Genomic DNA, 6627 nt, shown 5'->3' on the forward strand with positions numbered 1-6627 from the left:
GCGGAAATGGTACCGCTTAAAATCGTTCTTAAAGGGGTCATCGGATGCCCATTTTCCACAAGTTCATATGATTCTTTAGGGTCTTAATAAAAAGTCTCTACAATACTTTGATTTAAAAATTCTCAATAGTAGTGTAAAAAAAACACCCTTTTACCTTGTCAAAATCAGCTCTGCAAAATATCAGCTCATTTTATCTCATGGGCCCTTTAAATGCAAATGAGCTCTACTCTCCCCGCCCCTCTCTGCTGATGTTTACTGTAGCCACGTTTAGCTGCATTTAGCCGCGTTTAATGGTGAAACTTGCCAACAAGCACAATATTAAGAAAGGCCATTTGCAAAGATGGATAAAAAATCCTTATACTCACTTCTGCTGTGGGTGAAGGTGCATTCACACAAACATAGGGTTGGCGCTTTCCTTTTAAAAACATATGTAACGTTGTCCTCTGCCTCTTAAAGGTCCCATATCGTCAAAATCAAAATTTCCTGGCTTTTTTCATGATAACTAAGGTCTAGGGGCTATCTAACTACCATATGAGTTTCAAAACAGTCAATCCACAGTAAACTGCACACAGCCTGCTTAAATTAGCTGTTCATTTTCAGGAGCAGCTGTGACTTCCGTAACGATGTGACGTCCGATCGACTCAAGTCACCGCCTTCAGTCACAAACCAACGTCCCACCCTCCTTTTGTCAAACCCCCAGACAACAACGCATCCATTCCATTGAGCAACAACAACAGGAAAACAAGTGGAGAAAACCCTGTTCAGTCGATAGATGTCAAGCTACGATCATTACACAGGCTTCAGAACAACGTTAATATAAGAGACCAGCGGCACGTCAACTTCAGCCTCTTTCACACAGCGATTCCGGTAAATACACGGATAATGTGTCCCACGATTTGTTCCGGAATTGTTTAATTTGGTTCATTCACAGTTGTTTTCCGGGATCTGTGCATGCTTTACACACAAACCATAAAGACATGTGACGTTTGGATGTGAGATGTAATGCAACGCGTACGTTTCACTAAACTGAAACTAACCTGAACAAACTGTGCTTCAGCGCTGATAGTGAGGAGCTGGCTCTGCCTGATGATCGCTGCTTCATTCCACTTTGCACGTAACGTTATTTTTCGTTGTGAAGAGTCGCTTGATAACGTGCATCATTACTACAACACTGCCTTTAGGTTCTGGCTTTGGTTCACACAGTTCCCGTAATTTTCCAGAATCAGCGCGCATTGTGAAAGGGGCTTTACTAAAGCAACAGTTATGTAGCCTACTGCATTCGGTGTTTGTAAAAGAAAAAACATTAATGATCATTCTAAAATATCCTGTTGAGTATCAGCTCTCTCTATTGCTCTGAGCTCGCTTACGCTTACAGAATACATGACCGTAGTTACCTGTGATTGGCCTGGTTGTGCGTCACTCAGAAAACAACAGGCCAATCAGAAGAGAGGCTCATGAATATTAATTAGATGGGCCAAAATCGACCTGTTTCTGACAGAGCTCCTAAAAAAGGAGCTGTAAAAATATATTGAGATGGATTTTGGCACTTATACCGCAAATATATATTCTTAAGGACATCAACAAATAAAATAAACCTCCAGAAATGTGTACGATATGGGACCTTTAAGTGGCTCAGATGTCGGGAGTTGATGACTACTGCTATGTTCATTATTACATCCAACAACAGAACACCTAGAATAAACAGACACTATCTTCCACTAGTCCACTAGTGTGGACACTAATATAGTTATCTTTATAGTTATCATTCTTGGTGCGAACAGGCCTTAACGCTGTAGGTTGTTTTTTATGTCTGCGGGTTGAAGTGACCCCAATAACGTGATATTTAGCCCCTGAAAGGCTAATTTTACTAGAGGAACCCCACCAAAAAACATGTATTTTACCCCCAGAATGCATGTATTTTACCTTCAAAGCGTGATTGGGCTAGTTTTAAGTAGCAATTAACCTTTTTTATTACACTTCAGTGTTTCTAGCTTTCGGATTGGCGCTTGCAGGATAAAAGTTTTTCTGGTGACAGCATTGGCCGTACTTAACAAGAGTAAGTTCGGAAATCAAAGTCTATTTTTACTAAATAGATACTATGATACTATGATATATACTGGTGTTTTATTCTACAAAGAGCAAACATTTCTTCAAAAACTTTGTGTCAGTTTTGGGTCATCACAAATACTTTAATTCTGAATGTTGGCACTTATAATTCAGGACATTTTTGAGTTTGCTGTTCAGTCTATTTGGTGCATTATGAATCTTCATGTGAAAAGTTTTGTGATTATTGTTAATATTATTAAAATAATATTGTATTTTCTACTTGCTCTCCTTTGCATTATTAACATGACAGTGTAAATGTACGTTGTATAATGTGCCCAGGGATATACATAATAAAATAATATAATACTAAACAAGAGATGACTCCGATTAACGGCTTTATTCCTATTGGATCGGGATTACGTTGTTGTATTGAGTTTATGCATCAACTGGACTCAGAATGGTTTAATTTATTCTTGAGAAAATGTGCATTTGCATATGCTCTCAAATGCTCTCATAATTAATCATCATGTTAACCATCATTTGAGGGAAATGACTGAGTAAATTGAGAAAATACGCTCAAATATACCGGAGATGGAGAACAGAAACTAGCAGACACTATGTTAAGCATCTTATTTTGAGGAGTCAGCGGTATGTGGCCATATAAATTACAAACAAGTAAAATGATGTTTCTTTGTTGATTATATAACAACAACTTGGAAAACAGACAAAACAGAAATGGTAAGAAGCATTATTTAAGACAAGGGCATACTAATATAATAGGCACAGACCTGTAGCGGAACTATAACTTTACCATGCACTGACATTATTTCTGATTTTTGTAAAAAAGGCTAATTGGGTGAGTTTTGTTGTGAAAACCTTGCAACCCTGCGCCTGTTGCTTTAAATGCTCAAGGAAGCAGGATGGATTCTGGTGATTGACCATCAGTGTTTTTAGCATTCATCAGCTGGAAAAAAAAACAATTCTGAAAGTGATTCCAACAATACAGTATGTTTTCTCTGTGCTGTTATCATTATAGTTGTGGTGTGGAATTGACTCCATGTTTATTCTTTAAAGCGGAAGTAAGCCTATGGACAAAACCTCCGTTAATTAGCCACTATAGGGAAATAACAAGAAGAATAACAACGTGCAGTAAATGGTAAAACTGTTCACACTACAAACCAGTGTGTTCATAATTAAGATAATACGTTCAAATAACATGGTAAGACACACCAGTTTGCAGTATCAAGCAGCAAAACAAGCTGTTTTGTACAGGATGAGACTGGAAGCCAGACCCATAAAATTTACAAATGGGCAAGCCCACTCTTACAGGAAATATGAGGATATCTTATAGTTACCATGGAGTAAACGGGCCTTAAAAAACTAAATTGACAGTTTTCCTATCTACCTTTCTCTTTCCATAAGAGTGTGCACAGTCGTTTGTGAATTGTATAGGTCTGGCTTCCGGTCTCATCCGCGTCCAGCTATATTTATCTGTACAAAACAGCTCACTTTGCTGCTTTATATTGCAAATGGGTGTGTCTTTTACCATTTTATTTTTATGTATTATCTTAATTATGAGCACACAGGTTTGTAGTACAAACAGTTTTACCATTTACTACACTTACGATATTAGCCTAATATTTCACCGGACCGGAAATGATAAGAACAAACATGAATTTTGTCAATATTCTTGCCCTGGAAATCCTGGTTCAGTTTGGCCAACCACAAACACCTTTTGTTTTGAATTATGTTTTCATAAGCTGTCAACAAAAATAAATAAATAAATAAATAAAAAATTTAAGGACACAAAAATAGAGCACAATGTGTCATATTACTCTGTGAACAACTATCAAAGTGGACAAATACAAATTGGCCAAAGTCTTTATGAAAGCCTTAGAGGGAAGCAGGGGTGCAGTTAATTACTTAACTAACAAGTTAGCTATTGAAAAGCTTTTATAAGCTATGTATTGTAGTTTAGGCCAATTGGTATTCGTTCACTGGTAGTAGTTCTCAGAGTAATGACACATTGCACTCTACGTTATGGTAAATGAGCCTTAAAAAACAAAATTGTAAGTTTTCCTATACACCTTTTTCTTTCCATAAGAGTGAGTGCGGCCATGTGAAAATTGTATGGCTCTGGTCTTATCTGCGTCCAGCTATTTTTAGCTGTACAAAACAGCTAGTTTTGCTACTTTATATTGCAAATTGGTGTGTCTTACCATATTATTTTGATGCATTATCTTAATTATCAGCATACTGGTTTGTAGTACAAACAGTTTTACCGTTTACTGCACGACATGTTCTTATTCTTCTCGTTATTTCCCTACAGCGGATAACCAGAACCAGAAGTCTCATCGATAGAAAAAGGTGGATAGAGGCTTTGCAATTACTTCACCATTTGGTCAGTTAACCGGATATGCAGCCATATTGGCGATACTCAAATATAAACAACAGTATAGACTGCACGGATAATGTACAACTGAACAGTGATGGGAATAACAGCGTTTATTTCTACTGGCATTACTTTTTTAAGTAATATGTAATCAAACGAATGACGTTTCCCCCGTTACAACAGCGTTATCATTACTGACAATATAATGTGGCGTTACTGTAATTTTCAAGTAGCATTCTTCTTGTGAGGTAAATTCTGGCTTATTCCTCTCAGCGCATCCTCCAGAAACAAAAAGTAGCCGAGATGAACTTGATGAATATTCACATTTTTTTATGGATGTGATATGGGCGTTTACCTACATGTCCGTGCATCTCACGGAACTGGGCTACTCTACCACTGTTGCCGCAGGTTGTTTTTCATGTCCGCAGTTCGAACCAACCCCAATAATGTAATATTTAGCCCCTGGAATGCTAATTTTACCAGGGGAACCCTACCAAAAAACGTGAAATTCGGCGGGTTTTGTTGTAAAAACCCGGCAATCCTGATGGCCACACAGAATTTGAAAAACTGAAACGCTGCAATAGAGCTTACATTAGAGATGATGTTAGACAGGAAAAACTGGAGCTTGGAAACTTACAGATTACTTTATCAGAGAATATTTTTTTCGACGTGACGTACTCCATTTAAAAGTAGACATTTCAAGCTTTCTATACACATATTTCTCATGTCTGTGAGGCGGAGATTCAGGTTGTTTTATTTACTTGTCTGTGAAGAGAGGTGACGGAGGCCGAGACTTTAAAGAGCCCAACCTGCTTATTTGATTTATTTTACAAAAGCACATTGTTTTCTTGTTATTATGACTATACACAATTAAAAGTGTGCCCTTTCCAGTTTCAAAATTTACCGAGTAATTTTAGTTATTTTCACGGTCATCAAGAATAAACAAGACAGACTTTCATACTTTTATAATTATGTAACTTAGTAATTAACTCAGTTACTATTTGTGGGAAGTAACTAGTAACTATAACTAACTTTTTTTTAAAGTAACATGCCCAACAATTCTACTGAATATGTTATTCTGCTAATTTATTCTGTCTAAACCACGGATAAAAAATATGTGGAAGCTGCTAAAGCATATAGAGAAGGACATAGTAAGCAGGAAAGGGCGCAATATTTTGACAAACTAGAGTTAATAGGTGGTAAAGATACATACGAGCAGATGTTAGAAAGACATTAGCCTAATATTTCACCTACCTGACTGAAAATAGAAACAGACATGAATGTTATCAAGATTCTTGCTTTGGAAATCCTGGTTCAGTTTGGCCAACCACAAAGACCTTTTGTTCATTTTGCACTCTTCTCCTTGACTTCTAAAAAAGCCTACAGTACTTTAATTTGATTATTACAGCCAAAACATGACAATAATTGGCCATTTTCAGCAGCATTAATCATTAAATTTGCGAATTCTATTCGGTTCAGTGGCATTGTTTGCGCTCAGTGCCGCGACTGATGGCACATCGTGAAAACACTCTATAGGGAAATAAGGAAAAGATTAACAACGTGCAGTAAAAGGTCAAACTGTTTGCACAACAAACCAGTGTGCTCATAATTAAACTAATACATTAAAATGATATAGTAAGACACACCAGTTTGCAATATCAAGCTGCAAAACAAGCTGTTTTGTACAGCTAAAAAAAGTCGGACACAGATGAGACCGGAAGCAAGAGCCATAAAATTTATTATTGGCTGCACGCACTCTTACTGGAAAAATAAGGAGGATATCCTTAAAAAACAAAACTGGGATTTTTCCTATTCATCCCACACTATGTCGTTATAATAATTGCGCATATCGATGAACCTATGCAATTCGTGAAAATACTAAAGGTGTGGTCAAAGGGCCATTGTCTACTGTCAACAGTGTAATCTGTGTGACCAACTTAAAACTGTTGCAAAATCTGCATTGGGAAATATTTTGCCCTGAAGCTAAATTCCTAATCATGTGGATTCCTACTGACTGGATTTCGCCAATGCAAACTCGCTGTGCAACATAAAATGTAACCGCACCTTAAGTAATTAATTTTATTTGTTCACTCTTGTAGGATAATAAATCAAATCAGCACATTTTGTACTAGATTTAAACCAACTTCTGATATTAAAACACAACAACATTGTTGTAGTCCAACATGATC

This window comes from Garra rufa, chromosome 16 (assembly GCF_049309525.1).
Source record: "Garra rufa chromosome 16, GarRuf1.0, whole genome shotgun sequence".
Classification (NCBI taxonomy): Eukaryota; Metazoa; Chordata; class Actinopteri; order Cypriniformes; family Cyprinidae; genus Garra; species Garra rufa.